This window comes from Myotis daubentonii, chromosome 16 (genome assembly GCF_963259705.1).
Source record: "Myotis daubentonii chromosome 16, mMyoDau2.1, whole genome shotgun sequence".
Classification (NCBI taxonomy): Eukaryota; Metazoa; Chordata; class Mammalia; order Chiroptera; family Vespertilionidae; genus Myotis; species Myotis daubentonii.
This window is the reverse complement of record NC_081855.1, coordinates 14,924,359-14,943,282: the sequence shown is the minus strand read 5'-3', so window position 1 is coordinate 14,943,282 and position 18,924 is coordinate 14,924,359. Positions and strand designations below refer to the sequence as shown.

General features: G+C 45.0%; 1 long non-coding RNA gene across 1 annotated transcript; it reads left to right on the top strand.

Annotated features, from left to right (window-relative positions):
- Nucleotides 1–1,340: 1,340 nt before the first annotated feature.
- On the top strand, nt 1,341–18,849 carry LOC132219395 (uncharacterized). The gene is made up of 3 exons (XR_009449414.1): nt 1,341–1,529; nt 9,037–9,140; nt 17,549–18,849. It is a non-coding gene; the product is annotated as an uncharacterized LOC132219395 (long non-coding RNA).
- Nucleotides 18,850–18,924: the final 75 nt, after the last annotated feature.

Sequence of the window (18,924 nt, the reverse complement as noted above, 5' to 3'; positions counted from 1 at the left end):
CCCACTGGACACAGACTCCCTGGGGATCTTTATAAATACAGATGGGCCCGGCCCGTGTTGCTCAGTGGTTCGATTCCCAGTTGGGGCACTTGCCCGGGTTGCAGGCTCGATCCCCAGAACCAGTGATTCTCATCACTGATGTCTCGATCTCTCTCTTACTCTCTCTGAAATCAATAAAAAACATATTTGGAAAAATACAGATGGGGCGGGCATTCTGGCCTAATTCATCTGAATGGAACTCGGATACCAGAACTTTTTAAAGTTCTCCAGATGATTCTAATGTCCGTCAGGATTGGCCACTGAAGTAGAACGTTAGGGAGGTACAAGGACCAGGCGATTTCCCTGGTTTAGTGGTTTTAAATCTGGTCCCCAGAGCAGCAGCATGGGCATCACCTGGGAACAGGTTAGAAATGCACATTTGCTCCCTAGCTGATTTGGCTCAGTGGCTAGAGCATTGGCCTGGGGACTGAAGGGTCCCAGGTTGGATTCCGGTCAAGGGCACATGCCCGAGTTGTGGGCTCAGTCCCCAGTGGGGGGAGTGCAGGAGGCAGTCAATCAATGATTCTTTCTCATCATTGATGTTTCTCTCTCTCTCTCTCTCTCTCTCTCTCTCTCTCTCTCTCTCTCTCCCCCTCCCCTCTTCCTCTCTGCAATCAATAAAGACATATTTTTAAAAATGCACATTCGCTGCCGAAACCGGTTTCACTCGGTGGATAGAGTGTCGGCCTGCAGACTGAAGGGTCCCAGGTTCGATTCCGGTCAGGGGCATGTGCCTGGGTTGCGGGCATATCCCCAATGGGGGATGTGCAGGAGGCAGCTGATCGATGTTTCTCTCTCATTGATGTTTCTGGCTCTCTATCTCTCTCCCTTCCTCTCTGTAAAAAATCAATAAAATATATTTTTAAAAATAAATAAATAAAAATGCACATTCGCTTTCACCCACTGAATCAGAAATGGGGTGGGGCCCAGCAACCGTGCTGTAAACCCTGCAGATGATTCTGATGTGTGGTGCGGTGTGAGAATCACTGTTCTTCCAACAGGCGATTCACCAAAAAGGAAATACAAGTAGTCAATAAACATATGAAAAGATATTCAACCCCACAAGGAGGAAACCAGCAATGAAAATAACAGGCAGATAGACTTATGTCTCTTTCAGATTGATAGAAATTTAAAAGATTGATGATGCCCATGTGGCAGTAGGAGAGAAGAAACAGATACTCTCACATATGACTAGTGAAAATTTAAAATGTAAAATATGCCTAGCTCATGACCCAGACATTTCCCTCTCGGCCTCTCTCCTAGAGAAATAACTCGTGCCCGTGCATAAACCGACACACAAAGGTCCTTGTGCTGCTCTGAGTCCTGGGAAAGACTGGCGACGACCTGCGTTCCTCAGAAGAGGGATGCTAAGGACCCTGAGCGCAGCCTGAGGACGGGCACAGCGGCAGGTGAAACGGATTCGGGGACGTGGACACGTGGCGCTCGCTCTCCCTGGGGCACTGGGATGCGGAGGCAAGTAGCAGAAATATGTAAGTGGTGCCATTTGCATTAAGCAAAACACAGCCAAATGCTCTAAATTTTCTCTGTGAGTGCGTAATTATGAAGATGAATAAAAAATTGGAACAATTATTACCTCTGTCGGGGTTCTTTCAGGGGAACAGATCTAGAGTGGAAGTATGAAAGACACTTCAGACCTATCTATAATTTTAAATTTTCTTATAAGATTGATGTATTTCTTGAGCAATGAAAGACAGTTTTTGAGAGTGAAAACCATATCTAGGGAAATAATATACTAATTTGATAGTTCTTAGTCTTTTTTTTTTTTTTTGTCAGGACCCCTGAGAATCTGATGGAAGTTTTCCTCCCCCACAAAGTTCCATAAAGGCACGAAAATTTTTGTCCAATCTCTGGGAATTTCTATGTAACCCGAAGCCCTCCACAGACCCCTTAGGGCTCCGGGCCGGCCTGGTTTCTGAGGATCCCAAGTGGCCTTGCTTTCCCTCCCTGGGCTCCATGACCCCTTCACCGAGTGTGTCCCCGAGGAGTCATAATGTCTGAGAGCTATTTTTATGAGCGTCAGCAGCTCCTCTCGGCAGATTACATTTCCCCAGAAGGTAGATTTTCGCTGACACCTTAATACTTGGAGGGAGCGATGATCCTTGAGGAGTGAGTGAATGTGGCATGTGATCGCCGAGCTGCAAACAGAAGTGATCTGTGTCGCGGCGGCTTCGCCTGTCACCTGGCCTCGGACATCAGCTTCTCTTTCAGTTCTGCAGTGTCATCCCCCACCTGCTCACAGACCCTCCCCAGCATTTCCACTCGGCTGTTAAGAATAGATATTTTTTCTTTTATGTTTTTAAAGAAGAAAGGGATAAGAAAAGGGTATCTTTTCCCTCCCAAAATGCTAATCAGTGTTCCTTCTGATAATCCACAATGGTCCTCTAGAAGGAAGGTTTTATTTGTCCTTATTTAGTTTACCCTAAACGGTCTGAAATGGCAGTCAGTCTTCATGGAAGGGAAGCTCCATAGTAACCTACTTCTCATTAAGTCCCCGAGCTGCCCGTGGACTTCAGGTCCTTATGGACAGGTCTGATCTTCATGTGCTCTGCGTGCCTTTACCGTGAACCCTGCCGCTCAGGCTCCGGGAAGCACTTCCAACCAGCTCCCTGTGCCCTCCCAGCTCCCACGGTCCTCACACCTTGGTGGGGCGGGGAGAACCCTACCTGGGGAAGGTAGCTGTGAGTGGATTTTTTCATCCTTTCTCTAGCTCTCCACTGATTTAGTTACATTGTAAGTAGGAAACGAGATGTCTGAATACTGTATGGCATCTTCTACAAAATGTGGGTGGTTATCCTCTAAAACAACGACAACAAACAACTATGGGTGTTGTTCAGTGGGGATGCACCTGAATGTTCTCGATTCTTTCTCCTGATGAAGACTGTTTCCTGCAGCTGGATGTGAAGCCTCTCCGTGGGCAAGTCCAGCCTGTCCTTTAGATGGACTGTGTGCTTCCATGAACTTGGGGCCGCTACTCCAAAAGCCCCTTCCTGCTCTGAGTTTTGCTCATGCTCTTTTGACTCACCCTCATATGGCCCAGCCACATAGCTGGTCATTGCTCATCATGACCCAGATCCCAATCTCCATTTCTTTAGGTAGCGTTTGCTGATTAACCCAGCCGATCATACTCATTCCCCCTTGAGTTTATAGAAAACTTTCTCTCATCTACTCATAAGGTGCTTCTCTGTGGAATGTTGTATCATACTTGCCTTCAGCAAATGTATGTGAGCACTTACTATACTCCAGGTGCTCTTCAGGTTCTGGAGATACACACAAGATTATTCCCATGGAGCTTATACTCACACTAGAGGCCCAGTACACAAAATTTGTGCGGTGGGGCGGGGGGCGGGGGGTTGTCCCTCAGCCCAGCCTGCACCCTCTCCAATCTGGGACCCCTCAGGAGATGTCTGGCTGGAGATGTTTAGGTCTGTGGGATCGGGCCTAAACCGGCAGTCAGACATCCCTCTCACAATCCGGGACTGCGGCTCCCAACCGCTCGCCTGCCTGCCAGCTTGATCGCCCCCTAACCACTCACCTGCCAACCTGATCAATGCCTAACTCCCCCCGCCCCCACCGGCCCGGTTGCCCCCAACTGCCTTCCCCTGCTGGCCTGGTCACCCCTAACTGAATGAACAAGTACACAGATACATGCAATAATTTCAAAGAGTGAAAAAAATGAGGCAAGGTGATGTGGTAAAGTGACTGAGGAGGAGAGGACTAACATTAAGTAAGATGCTCAGGGAAGGTTTCTGTGAGGAGAAAGCATTAGAATTGAAGTCTGTATGATGGGAGGGACTAGCCAGGCACAAATAGAAAAGGAGCACTAGGCAGAAGGAACAGCAAATGCAAAGGCCCTGAAGCATGGCAAGTGGGTTATCTTAGGTTTCCTCTTAAAAAAGCATCCTTCAAAGATGACTATATTTCCCCACAGCATCTAGCACATTACAAGAGATTTATGCCTGTCTGCTTCCCATGACTAGTCCATTAACTGGCACATACTAGACACTAAAATTGATGACTGAATGGATGGATGCTCATTGAGTAACTGAATGACTTGTCTCTTGTCTGATAGCAATTTTGCAGGAGAGCCAGAATGGACAAAAGAACTCCTTCATTTCCTAAATGTTAGTCTGTGCCGATCCAGCACCCTTCCAATCTCTGTTACCCTCCATTCAGTGAAGTAAGAAAAGCACACTCATTCCTTTTTGAAGTAACATTATATACAAGAGTGAGACCTCATATATGAAATGTTTGAAACTTTTGGAAGCTACTCAATAAATTCAGGCAATTCCTAGTGCGTGGCTCTGCAGGGGCGAGCCAGAGTCACTGTACATTAAATTCCACACGAGCAGCCGTGGGAATGCAGTCTGGCCAGTCCCTGCCCTCACCACTGCAGGATTGCAGAGCTGGCACCTCTTTCAAGCTTTAGGAATGTGGATAAAGCATTCCGTGGAGTTAGCAGGATGCTGTTTTACCTTCCCTGCTGCTGGGTTTATTGTTGGAGGAATAATCCATGGCCCCTGCCTGGCCCTTCTCTTACATTCTCTCATGGAGTAGATGGTGCCACAATCATTCAAAGTAATCCTTGGTGGAGTGCTGTTTGTAGTGTATCAAGGAGACTGCCCATTCATAGAAGCAATAATGTGGCAAGATCACTATAGAATAGAGAGTACAATCAAAAGCTTTGTTAAAATAATGAGCCTCCATAAAACCTTCGTTTCAGACAACAATAGTTGAAACTACGGGCCTACTTCAGCTTTCGGTGGAACTCTAAGAAACATAAACTACTCTAAGCATTTAAAAAACATTTTTTATAAGAGTTTAGTTTATTTGAGCCAAACTGATGACATATGTTGGGGAGTAAGATCTCAAATGCTTTTACTCTAAACATTTTTGAAATTTATTATGAAAGTGTTCTATTTCTTTCAGATATCCCTATGGAGGATTAAAATAGTAGAGACAGTGGCCACTCTTTCAACTAGGAAACCGATGAAGCACCCTGATGACCTTTTCCCAGTGAAACCAAGACGTAATGGCTCACCCTAGCAAAGGGTCAGGTTTTTCTAAGCAACAAAAAGTGGGTGCTTTAGGAGTGACACTTCCTAGGAAGAGTGCTCAGCCTGTTTCCAAGCCCACTCTGCTGCTGCTCCCACTGCTGATGGCATCCAGGCTTGAGCTGGATGCACAGAGACCATCCCTACCCTAACGACCTGCCATGTGATTCAGGAGCCAAGCTAAACCCATAGCAATAGGTAACCTAAGCTGAGTATTTCTTAGCACACAACCTAGTTGTTCTCACCACTCAACTTGAAATATCAGGTCTAACCATGACCTAGTACAGTAGCCAGAGTTTAATACTGTGTGCATAGTAATAGTATAGAGGTGATCAGGGTGGGAAGAAGAGACAGAGGATGAAATGGCAGGGCCCAAACCTCCTGGCTTAGCCCCATTCACCAGCTCACAGTTACTCTCTGAGAGGGTAATGCCTGGGGTACAGTTTGAGCTTAGACACTGACACATATCAACGCTGGACCTAATCATTCAACACACCCTTTGCCCTTTGAATTTGGGGCCAGTTTGGCAGCTGAACTCCCTAAGTAATCCCTGCTGCACAAGTTCAAAACACTGTCCAGCCTCTGACATCAGAAGGCCTCTGCCCTCCCAGAACCCATAGTCCAGGTGGCTTCTAGGCCAGGCAACCTATGTGCCTTGGTGTCAGCACACTCGGTGGTCTCTCTGATCCATGTAGAACCCAGTTTGGAACAAACTGGAAAGACCCACTTAGCAGCACAAGGGCACATCATGAGTTAGTTTCTACTTATTTCCAAAAGAGGCAATGTCCCCTCTTTCTCAGGAGGTCCCAGGAAGGAATGTCTGACTCTTAGAAGTCAATAGATGTGGAAAGTCTCTTTGAATGCTTCTGAATAAAGTATCGTCCCTTAGACTTATCATCAAATAAGTCCCGTTTCCAGAATATTCTTTCCATTTGGAACTATTTTTCATAAGAACAAAATTCACAGCTATGAAGATACAAACTACAGGCAAGGGCTTGCTCACTGGTTCTAATTTAGCTTTTGCTTTTAATTCTTTTATTATTCAGGTAATGTGACTTTGAGTCAATAATTTTGAGCCTTAGGATCTGCAAATACAAATGCAAAACAATAATCTCTGAAGTTCTAGTTATACTTACCAATTAAACTCACTTTATGCATTCACTCATACAACAGATACTCTGAGCACCCAGTATGCATTGAGTACAATAGCACTTGTACTTACCATAGAGATGAGTAAGATACAGCAAGAGATGGACAACTGTTATCTCCCAGAGTCTAGCGAGAAGGGCAGACATGAACATAAATGGTAAAGAGCAATGTGCTAGGGCAGGGGTGGGCAAACTTTTTGACTCGAGGGCCACAATGGGTTCTTAAACTCGACCGGAGGGCTGGAACAAAAGCATGGATGGAGTGTTTGTGTGAACTAATATAAATTCAAAGTAAACATCATTACATAAAAGGGTACGGTCTTTTTTTTTTTTTTTTTTTTTTTTAGTTTTATTCATTTCAAATGGGCCGGATCCGCCTGCGGGCCATAGTTTGCCCACGGCTGTGCTAGGGGCTAGGTTTGACAGTCTAAAGCAATGTGGTGAAACACAGTGGGGAGAGGAATAGTAATTCTTGCAAGACTAGGAAAGACTGCTCTGAGGAGGGGACAACATTGGAAATTATTCTTGAAAGGGACCTTTGCCAGACAGAGAACAGAGAAAGCACATTCCCAGCATGTGGGACCACATGAACAGCATATACCAAGTGGAGATAGAGGAAAGCTTGGTGAGTCTGGAGAAAAGTACATTGTCCAGGGTGGCTGTTGTATGGGGCGTGGCAGGGAGAGTGAGTACAGAATAATAATCTGGTGGGCTACAAAGAGGTGAAGGACAAAGGGTCTGCAATTGTTCCAGTTCTGGACACTTTGAAACAGGCATACCACCCGCAAAACCCAGTGGGCCCTCCTCCTCATCCTTATGCCTGTTCTATTATTGAGACCCAGAGGTCAGGATTGAGGTGGTAAGAGTGTGAGGTTTTTTTCTTGGCTCCAGAACCTACTATAATTATGATTTTAGAAAACTATTAACTCTCCCTAAACCTCGGTTTCCTTATTTGTGAACTAGATAGGGGTAGCAACGTCTTAGCCAGGAAGATAGGAACAAATAAGAGAATATGTTACACACTCAACAAACGTTGACTGGCATACAGTGAGTAGTCAACAAATGTTGAGTTCATAATAATACGTGATTATTAATAAGATCTTATGAATAACTGAAGAATAATGTGACTGATAATAATCTTTTCTTTGTCAGGGTCAGGTAGGTCAATGGAGGTCAGGTGACCCCATCACTGGGTCTCTGAGAACAGCCTTGATGGGATTTACAGCTTTGACCCCATCACTCAGCCAGACTTGTAACGTCAGAAGGATGAGCCCAGCAGACTCATTCTGTCCTCAGATTTCTTTCCCCACGGGGATTAAGGAGGGGGAGTCCAAGCCTTGGATTATGAAGACATTCTTGCATCTCCCTGTGTAAAATGATAATGCCAACGGTTCCTGGCACCAAGCAAGGGAATGTGTCCCCTGCCCAAGGCTCCTTGTCCCCACATGATTACTTGGTGCCTGCTGCTATTAGACCTTGGGGACTGTCTTTAAAGTCCTTGCTTTTTTCTTCCTTTGTCTTTGTTTAATAGCTAAGTGTACAAATGGGTACAGGGAGTGTTTCTACCTCCTGGCAGTAATTGTTGTCTTTAAATTTTTTAATAGACTTTATTTAGAGAAGCTTTAGGTTCACAGGAAAATTAAACAGAAAGCACAGAGGGTTCTCATATACATACCACCCCCCACATACAAACACAGCCTCCCCACTATCAACATTCCCCACCAAAGTGGTACATTTGTTACATCAATGAACCTACACTGACCCATCATCATCACTCAAATTCTATAGTTTACATTAGTGTTCTCTCCTGGCGTTGTACCTTCTATGGGAGTTGTTGGCTTTTTACACCAGCAATTGTCCTGGGGAAGCCTATCCAAATAATGTGGGACAAGGCTGGTGATGCTAGCCTGTTTCCAAATAACCTGTTTTAGAGAAGGATAATTAAGATTGACTATAATTTGAGTGGGGGGGGTGGGAGAGAGAGGAAGAGAGAGAGAGATAAGAGAGAAGAAGAAAAAGAAGAAGGAGGAGGAGGAGGGGGAGGAGGAGGGGGAGGAGAAATAGGAGGGAGGGGAAGAAAGAAAGAAAGAAAGAAAGAAAGAAAGAAAGAAAGAAAGAAAGAAAGAAAGAAAGAAAGAAAGAAAGAAAGAAAGAAAGAAAGAAAGAAAGAAAGAAAGAAAGAAAAGGAAGGGAAAGGGGAAGGGAGGAAAGAAAGGAAAGGAAAGGAAAGGAGGAAGGAAGGAAGGAAGGAAGGAAGGAAGGAAGGAAGGAAGGAAGGAAGGAAGGAAGGAAGGAAAAGAAAGAAAGAAAGAAAGAAAGAAAGAAAGAAAGAAAGAAAGAAAGAAAGAAAGAAAGAAAGAAAGAAAGAAAGAAAGAAAGAAAGAAAAGAGAGAAAGGGCCATCAGCTCACCCAGCAGGCACGTCCCACCCCCAATTCCTTCACTAGTAGAGGTTAGTGATAATTCTTGCCAAAAATGGCCAGACTCTTCTCCTCTTTCCTAAATCTGCTACCATCCTACACCTTTTTCTGGGCCTTCCTCTTCCTGGAGAGATAGCTCTGACTTTGAATCTTTTTTTTGTTTTTTTACAGTTTTTCCCCCCACACATCCTCCAGGGATACACAATGGGGCCCCCAAACTATGAAAGGCAAAAGTTTTATTTTAAAATATAGGTCTCAGAAAGGGCCTGGGCAATTTTTTTAAGCACCTAAGACAGGATTTTAATTGCTCTTACAAAATTCTTGTAAGGAAATCTAAGTCAGCCTCCTGCTTTGACAGATGAGGCCTTGTGGGAGGTTGGCTGTCCCAGGAGCCCCGGAAAACACTGAGATGTCCTTCCAAACAGGGACACAAACAGCTGAAGAGCTCCAGTTACTTAAGAAGTGAGTGACATGGACACTTTGCCAGTTGGAGAAAGGAAAGGAGTGGGGCAAGGGAGGTGGTGGAGAGGACAGAGGAGGAAGGACAGTGACAAGAGGGTGGGGGAGTGAGGAAGGAGTGAAGCAGGACGCAATGGGCCACAGCTGTCAAGCAGCCTGGCAGGATGGAATGGGAGCATCCTGTCCCTGACCATGATCCCTGCTGCCCTTGGGGGACAAGGGGGACACCCTTCCTTGGACCTCAGAGTACGGTTGGTAATTTACCAACCCAAATTACACTCGCCTGAAGTGGAGCCATCTGTCTGACTCCGCCAAGATCAGTAGGGTGGTCCTCTCAGAGCAAGCTACCATTGTAAAGGAAGCCAGCCATCTGCATATGGCAAGTGGCATTTGTCCTAAAACTTTGATTCAGGATTAAATATATATGAAGTGCTCTCACACAGTGAATGAAAATGCACAGCCATTTAAATGTTTTTATTTCATCTTGCTTTTGCTCATTTGCATTCTCTGTATTTTTCTAAAATGATTATGGATTACTTTGATAATAGTAAAAATAACTTATTTTCAATTCTAAAAATTAAAGCGGTTTGAAAAAGTTCACAAAACTATTTTAAAGAAAAAGGGGTGGAGGGATACGTATCAAATTGTTAATCTTGGTTAATTTGTGGGATGGAGGTGTCATTGGAACAAGAGAGGGAGCTTATTAACTTTTTTAACTGTCTCTATATTGCTTGACTGGTTAAAATGACTGTATATTACTGCTGTCATTTTAAAAGTAAATTCGAGGAAAAAATAAATTAAGATAAAAATTTGCCGTGTGTTCTTAAATAGCAAAGTTGTTTCATTAAGTGAGACACTTTTAATTCACTATTATTTAACTTGTATAAAATTTTAATTGACCGTTATTTTCTTAATTTTTTAGCAATCCTTTCTGCCAGTTTTACATGTGCCAGTCACCTGTCAAAAGTTGAGTTTTGCATTTGTTCCTCAGTATGGACCATATAGGCCCTTATATATATATACTAGAGGCCTGGTGCACAAATTCATGCGCCAGGGGGGTCCCTCGGCCCTGGCCTGCGAGATCGGGCTGAAACTGGCTCTCAAACATCCCCCCAAGGGGTCCCAGATTGCGAGAGGGCACAGACCAGGCCAAGGAACCCCATCAGTGAACAATCAGGACCAGGGAGGGATGCGGGAGGTTGGCCAGCCAGGGAGGGACCATGAGAGGGCTCCAGGGCATGTCCGGCCCATTTCACTCAGTCCCGATCAGCCAGACCCCAGCAGCAAGCTAACCCAGCAGTCAGAGCGTCTGCCTCCTGGTGGTCAGTGCACGTCATAGTGAGAGATTGAGCAGCCTTAGCATATCAATAGCATATTACGCTTTGATTGGTTGAGTGGCTGACTGGACACTTAGCATATTAGGCTTTTATTATATAGGACTAGAGGCCCAGTGCACAAAAATTTGTGCACTTGTGGGGGAGGAGGGGTGCCTCAGCCTGGCCTGTGCCCTCTCGCAGTCTGGGACCCCTCAGGGGATGACCACCTGCTGGCTTAGGCCCGCTCCCTGAGGGATTGGGCCTAAGATGGCAGTCAGACATCCCTCTGGCAGCCCGGCAGCCCTTGGGGGATGTCCACTTGCCAGCGGGGAGCAGGCCTAAACTGCAGTCGGACATCCTTAGCTCTGCTGAGCAGGCAGGAGACGCTCCCACCACCACCGCTGTACTGGCAGCCATCAGCCTGGCTTGTGGCTGAGCAAAGCACCTCCCATGTGAGAGTGCTCTGACCACCAGAGGGCAGCTCCTGCATTGAGCGTCTGCCCCCTGGTGGTCAATGTGTGTCATAGTGACCAGTCATTCCCAGTCCTTCTGCTGTTAGGGTCAGTTTGCATGTTACCCTTTTACTATATAGGATAGAGTCCTGGTGCATGGGTGGGGGCTGGCTGGTTTGCCCTGAAGGGTGTCCCGGATCAGGGTGGGAGTCCCGCTTGGGTACCTGGCCAGCCTGGATGAGGGGATGATGGCTGTTTGCAGCTGGTCACACCCCCTTCAGGGTGGGGGTCCCCACTGGGGTGCCTGGCCAGTCTGGGTGAGGGGCTGAGGGTCGTTTTCAGGCTGGCGGGCAACTAAAGCTCCCAGCCTCTCCTTTTTTTCTGTTTTTGTTTTTTAGTTTTGTTTTTTATTCTGGGATTTATTTAACTTCTATGGCTGTCACTGGAGCTGAGAGCCGGCTCCAGCTCTGAGGCCCAGCTCCATCTCTGAGGCTGCAGCTGGCTGAAAGCAGGTATCTGGGTTTGGTTAGCTTTTATAATTGAAACATTGTTGCCATCACTGCCGCTCTAAGCTCTGAGGCCGAAGCTGGCTGAAAGCAGGTATCTGGAGCTTGTTTAGCTTCTATAATTGCAACATTGTTTCTTAGACTGTAGCTCAGAGGCCAGCAGCGGCAGGTGGGGAACATTGGCTTCCTCCATCACTGGAGCAAGCAAGCCTCCTGTTCGCTTCAGCTGCCTGGCTGCCGACCGCCATCTTGGTTGGCAGTTAATTTGCATATCACCCTGATTAGCCAATGGGAAGGGTAGTGAAGTTACAGTTAATTACCATGTTTGTCTATTATTAGATAGGATAATTTTTTATTTTTCAATTATAGTTAACATACAATATTATGGAGAAACTAAGATGGCGGCATAGGGAAACACCGAAATTGCTGCCTCCTACAACAACTTCAAAACACAATAAAAAGACAAAACGGACATCATCCAGAACTTACAGGAAGGCTGGCGGAGTGGAAATTCTACAACTAGAAGGAAAGAGAAAAGCACATTGAGGGTCAGGAGCTGCAGAAGTAAAGTGCAAAGGTACGGAGGCTCGAGAGTGCGCGGAAAGGGGCTGGTACCTGAGGATGCGGCTGTCTTTTTGAATCGGGAGGGAGTCACAAGCTCCCAACTGCTCTGAACTCTGGTTCCGGGAAGTCTCTGGGGACCCAGGACTCATACAGGGAGAAACTGGACTGTCTGGCAGCGGGCAGAACTCGGAACTCAAGGGCGGCTTTCCCTCAGAGGTGCTTGCAGCAATTAAATTATCAGGACACTGAGACGCGTGCGGCCCCTTAGGGCAGGGCTGAGAATCCACCATACTTTCTTGCTCCGCCCTTTGATTCCCTGAGACCCCGCCCCACCCAGGCTGCGGCAGAGGCTTTTGCATATGAATGCCCTGGCCCTTTGCAACCTGAAAATTACCTAACAAACTGCAGCTGGGCCACAGACCCAGAACTTCCAAGAGAAGGCCCAAGGCCCCACAGCAGCTTGCATTGCTTCACAGCTGGGCCTCATCAGGGCACCTCCAAACTCCAAAAATGGAAGGGGAATCTGCAGTTCTCTTCATAGCTCCTGCTGGGTAACCTCCAAGAGCCAGTGTACCCAGTGGTCAGAGGGGGACCATCCGGATTACAACTCCTCAGATCCATAAGGAACACACCCAGGGGGCAGATTCAGTGAGCACCAAAGCCCCACTGAAGCAAGTCTTTCCCCAGAAGGGTGTCTTCAGCACAGAAGTTCTCCCACTGCAGACACAGCTGATTCTCACTGCCAATTGGCCTGGAGGTCAATTCTTCCCAGTGATCCTACAACAATCAAGGCATAACTACAACAAGACTGTGCACAAAGCCCACAAGGGGGTGCACCAAGAGTGTCCACCTCAGGTAACGGGGGAGGCTGAGCCACTGGGCCCTACAGGACACCTAGCACACAAAACCACACTACCAACACAGGGAAGCATAAAAAATGCAGAGACAAAGAAACAGGTCACAAATGACAGAAATGGAGGAAAGCAAACGACTGGATATAGAGTTCAAAACCACGTTTATAAGGTTTTTCGAGAATTTTATGGAAACCGCCGATAAATTTAGTGAGACCCTCAAGAAATCTAGTGAGACCCTCGAGGATATGAAAAAGGACCAACTAGAAATTAAGCATACACTGACTGAAATAAAGAATAATATACAGAGATCCAACAGCAGACAAGAGGATCCCAAGAATCAAGTCAAAGATTTGAAATACAAAGAAACAAAAAATACCCAACCGAAAAAGAAAAAAGATTCCAAAAATATGAAGATAGTGTAAGGAGCCTCTGGGACAACTTCAAGCGTACCAACATCAGAATTATAGGGATACCAGAAGAAGAGAGAGGGCAAATTATTGAAAACCTATTTGAAAAAATAATGACAGAAAACTTCCCCTACCTGGTGAAAGAAATAGACTTACAAGTCCAGGAAGCGCAGAGAACCCCAAACAAAAGGAACCCAAAGAGGACCACACCAAGACACATCATAATTAAAATGCCAAGAGCAAAAGACAAAGAGAGAATCTTAAAAGCAGCAAGAGAAAGACAGTCAGTTACCTACAAGGGAGTACCCATACGACTGTCAGCTGATTTCTCAACAGAAACCATGCAGGCCAGAAGAGAGTGGCAAGAAATATTCAAAGCGATGAATAGCAAGAACCTGCAACCAAGATTACTTTATCCAGCAAAGCTATCATTCAGAATAGAAGGTCAGATAAAGAGCTTCACAGATAAGAAAAAGCTAAAGTAGTTCATTACCACCAAACCAGCATTATATGAAATGCTGAAAGGTATTCTTTAAGAAGAGGAAGAAGAAAAAGGAACTCTTACCATTTGCCACAGCATGGATGGAACTGGAGAGCGGATAAATACCACATGATCTCACTCATTTGTGGAATATAATGAACAACATAAACTGATGAACAAGGACTGATCCAGAGATGGAGAGGCATTGATTGGACTGTTGGGCCTTAGAGGGAAGGTAGGGGAGGGTGGGGGTAAGGGGGAAAGATCAACCAAAGGACTTATATGCAAGCATATAGGCCTAACCAATGGACACGGACAATGGGGGGGGTGAGGGCATGAGCGGGGGCGGGGGGGTGTAGGGGGTAACGTGGGGATAAGGACACATATGTAATATCTTAATAAAAAATATATTTAAAAATAAATAAATAAAATAAAAACATGCATTCAGATCGAAAAAAAAAACATACAATATTATATGAGCTTCAGGTGTAGAACTCAGTAACAAAAAATTATAGAAACTACCAAGTGATCATCCCAAGAAATCCAGCACCCATCTGACACCATACATAACTATTACAACACTAGAGGCTCAATGCATGAAAATCATGCAAGGGGCTCGGCCCTCACAGCCCCAGCTGCCTCAGCCCTCATAGCCCTTGCTTCATCTGGAAGATCATCTGGATGGTTGTTCTGCTGTTCAGTCTAATTAGCATATTAGCTCTTTATTATATAGGATTATTGACTATATTCCCTATGTTGTACCCTACATGCCTATGACTATTCTGTAACTACCAATTTGTATGTCTTAGTCCCTTCATCCCCTCAATCCTCCACCCCCTCCCATATGACAACCATCAAAATGTTCTTTGTATCAGTGAGTCTATTTCTATTTTGCTGTTTATTTATTTTGTGTTTTAGATTCAATTATTGATAGATATGTCTTTATTGACATTTTATTATTCATATTTTTATCTTTTTTTCTTCTTCTTAAATAAAACCCTTTAACATTTACTGTAATATTGGTTTGGTGGTGATGAATTCCTTTAACTTTTTCTTGTCTGGGAAGCTCTTTATCAGTCCTTTGATTCTAATTGATAGCTTTTCTGGATAGAGTAATTTTGGATGTAGGTCCTTGCTTTTCATTACTTTGAATATTTCATGCCAATCCTTTCTGGCCTGCAAAGTTTCTGTTGAGAAAGCAGCTTACAGTCTTTTTAAAAATATATATTTTATTGATTTTCTACAGAGAGGAAGGAAGAGGGATAGAGAGCTAGAAACATCGATGAGAGAGAAGCATCCACCAGCTGCCTCCTGCACATTTCCCAATGGGGACGTGCCCGCAACCAAGATACATGCCCTTGACCAGAATCGAACCTGGGACCCTTCAGTCTGCAGGCTGACGCTCTATCCACTGAGCTAAACTGGTTAGGGCCAGCTGACAGTCTTATGGGAACTCCCTTATAGGTAACTAACTGCTTTTCTTTTGTTGCTTTTAACATTCTCTCTTTTGCATTTTAATTTGATGTGTTTTGACGTGGGCCTCTTTGGGTTCGTCTTGTTTGGAACTCTCTGTGCTTCCTGAACATGTATGTGTATTTTCTTCACTAGGTTAAGAAAGTTTTCCATCATTATTGTTTTACATAGGTTCTCAATTCCTTGCCCTCTCTCTTCTCCTTCTGGTACCTCCATGATGCAAATGTTGGTATACTTGATGTTGTTCCAGAAGTTTCTTATACTATCCTCATTTTTTCTTTTTGTTGTTCTAATTGGGTGTTTTCTTTATCTTTCAAATCTATGATTTGATTTTCAGCTTCATCTACTCCACTGTTGATTCTCTGTAATGTATTCTTCATTTTAGTTAATGTAGTCTTCATTTCTGACTGGTTCTTTTTTATGTTTTCTATCTCTATGTTAAATTTCTCACTAAGTTCATCTACTCTTCCCCTAAGTTGAGCATCCTTATAACCAGTATTTTGAACTCTGCATCTAGGAGATTGCTTGTCTCCATTTTATTTAGTTCTTTTTCTGGAGTTTTGTTCTCGTCTTTCATTTAGGATATGTTTCTTTGTCTCCTCATTTTGGGTGTCTCCCTGTACTTGTTTCTATATATTAAGTAGAACTTCTACATCTCCAAGACTTGGCAGAGTGGCCTAATGTAGTAGGTGTTCTGGAATGTCCAGTGGCACAGCTTCACCATTTACCCAAGCTGGATACTCCAGGTGCACACCCCGCCCCCCTCCATCATGTGGGCCGTGTATAGCCTCCTGTTGTAGTTGAGACTTGATTGCTGTTGGCACATCAATGAGAGGGATTTACCCCCAAGCCATTTGGCTGGAAGGACTGGCTGCAACCACCGTGGAGGATTAGCCATGCAGGAGCCCAGTCCCTGGAGGAAGGCTCACTTCAGTGGAGCTCTGGTGCCCACTGAATCTGATCCTTGAGTGTGCCACTTGTGGAGCTGGTTGGGTGGTGTTTCAGCATGGTCTGAAACTGTCTACCTGGTGCACTGGTTCTGGGGTCTCCCAGGAGGTGCAGACCAAGGTCAGCTACTACCTGTGTTCTATCTGACATGAGATACAAAGTGATCTGCAGATGGCTGCAACTTGTGCTGGGCTTGGAGGTGCCTAGGAGAGGCTAAATTGTGAACCAAGGCTAGCTGCTGCTAGTGCCAGAATCATTTAGTGAGGATCATTTAGTGAGAGCTACATGGCACACCAAGGCCAGATGCTGCTTGTTTGAGAGATTTTAGGAAAGTCTGAAGCATGAGCCAAGACATGCCATTCATATTAAAAAGCTACTGGAGCCAAAACCAGTTTGGCTCAGTGGATAGAGCGTCGGCCTGCGGACTGAAAGGTCCCAGGTTCGATTCCGGTCAAGGGCATGTACCTGGGTTGCAGGCGCATCTCCAGTGGGGGATGTGCAGAAGGCAGCTGATCGATGTTTCTCTCTCATTGATGTTTCTGACTCTCTATCTCTCTCCCTTCCTCTCTGTAAAAAATCAATAAAATATAAAAAGCTACTGGAAACAGCTTACATGGCCCCATAAGTTGTGTGGGGCAGGGTCTCAGAGAATTACCAGATTGATGGAGGCTCAGATATTGTGCCTGCCTGAAGGTGCTGTGGGGGAAGGTTCAGAAAAGGAACAATGGCCTCTGCCAGCACTTTTGTAGGCTCATTGGCCTTTTCTGGGTTTTGCCAGTTACTACACAGTGTGTGGTATAGGGTAGGTGCTGAAGAACTGTTGAGTGAAAGAATGATACACTGAAGTTCATGGCATGGTTTCATCAGGATATCCAGGGTTAATTGGGTGGTCAGAAGTTAGTAACCAAACTCACAAAAGGCTGATTTTTTTAAAAGCTGAATTTTAGTTTATTCGTTTCTAAAAGGAGCTATGCTGGATCTGAGAAGTGGTGCAGTGTCTTCTTGGTGAATGGGATCAGCAGGATCCTTGGAGAGCACAGAACAAAAGCTGAGTGTTCTTATGTGCTATTTCTCTTAGGGTCTGCTGCTCCAATGGCCTCGTGTCCAACTCTTTGAGTCTATCTTTACCTCAAGGGCCAGGATCAATCATCTAGCGGCAGATTGGGAGATTCTCACTCTCCAACTTTCCCCTTCAAATGCTGTGCAGACCACCAGTGGGCCACTTACACTTGTTACCACAACACACCGTTCCCTAACTGTTGGGTTATTTTGCATTGAGTTAGGCTACTTGCTAATGACATACAGGGACAGGCACTTTAATTCCCTCAGCAAGGTCACTCCAAGTCACTGTGCAAAATGGGTGACTTCTGGAGCGCTGTCCTGTTACAGCTGATCCCGTCCTTCTTACAGGCTGGACTGACAGACATGGCATCTGCTGACCCTGTGCTTTGGGAGCCACTGTATTTTGAGGGCTTTTTGTCCACCATCTACAGTTACCAGGACTAAAAATACCTTGGAGGGTAAAGAATCTTGCACGGGGCTTTGCAGCCTGGACTGTATTTCTCACATTTTGGTATCATATGTCAAGGTAATAGCCTTGTTACTGTGTTAAGCTGCATATTATCTGCTCGGCCAATGTTTCATGTTATCGTTGATAAGAAGCCAATTTGGGGGCTGAAACTCATGATTACATCACCTTTTCCCTGCCAGTGTACCCAATAACCACGTTGCCTGGGATTCTCCTGATAACACTCAGCCTCAATATACAGAACTAGCCACCTCCCCTGTGCAGATGCCAGTGTTTCATTTTACTCCTGCAAATGGAGCTTCCATCCCTGTGTCTCAGCCACAGTCCTACATGTTACCTCCATCTCCCACCCCTGGTAGTATAATTAGTGAAGCCCAAGGCCAGAGAACAGAGATGGATCTGTGTTGCACAGATGCTGGTGTTTTTCTTTAAAAAGAATGGAATGTGCTGCTGCAGGTTCAAACTGAGCTGTGGGTATGTTTCTAAGTCTTTGTAGCCACTGATTTGATGAGCTATGTGAGCATCACTGAGAGTGACTCACGTGCCAATCAGTGGGCAGTTCCCTATTTTAGGCAGGAATGTATGACGCCCCACCATGGGCTGCCCCCTGTATTTTAGTGAGTGTGCTTAATAAGAGGAAGCTACTCTAATGTTAGAGTAACTCCAAGGACTTGCTCTCACATTAAGGAAGCTCTTCCTTAAGATTAATTTATGGTTTTTCTCCTACACTTTTAGTTTCATTCAGCAATTTTCAACCTTTTTCATCTCAGGGCGCACATAAACTACTAAAATTCTCCCCCTGAGTCCTTGGCTTATTATATTTTTTTGCAGATCTAACAAAAAAAAGGGGGGGTATAATTTTGATTCATTCACACCAGATGGCTATAGTTGTGTTGGCTGTTGTCATTTTTTTACTTGACAATCTAAGGGAAAAGAGGTCAGTATTTAGTTGGCCCCTAACTAAATAGTCAGTATTGCATTGTTTTCAAAATTGTTGCAGCATACCAGTTGAAAACTGCTGTTCTAATTGAACCAAGGGCAAGTGAGTGTGTGTGTGTGTGTGTGTGTGCACGCGCGCGCGCCTGTGTGTATACTTGCACACAAATAAAACATTTATGGAAGGTTATACAAGAAACTGGAAACTGATTTCTTTAGGGAAGGAAACTAATTAACTGGGGTAGAAGAGATATAATTCTTACAAAACCGTTTGTGCTACTTTAGATTGTGTCTTCATCCATTAAATAAGAGATTATGTCTG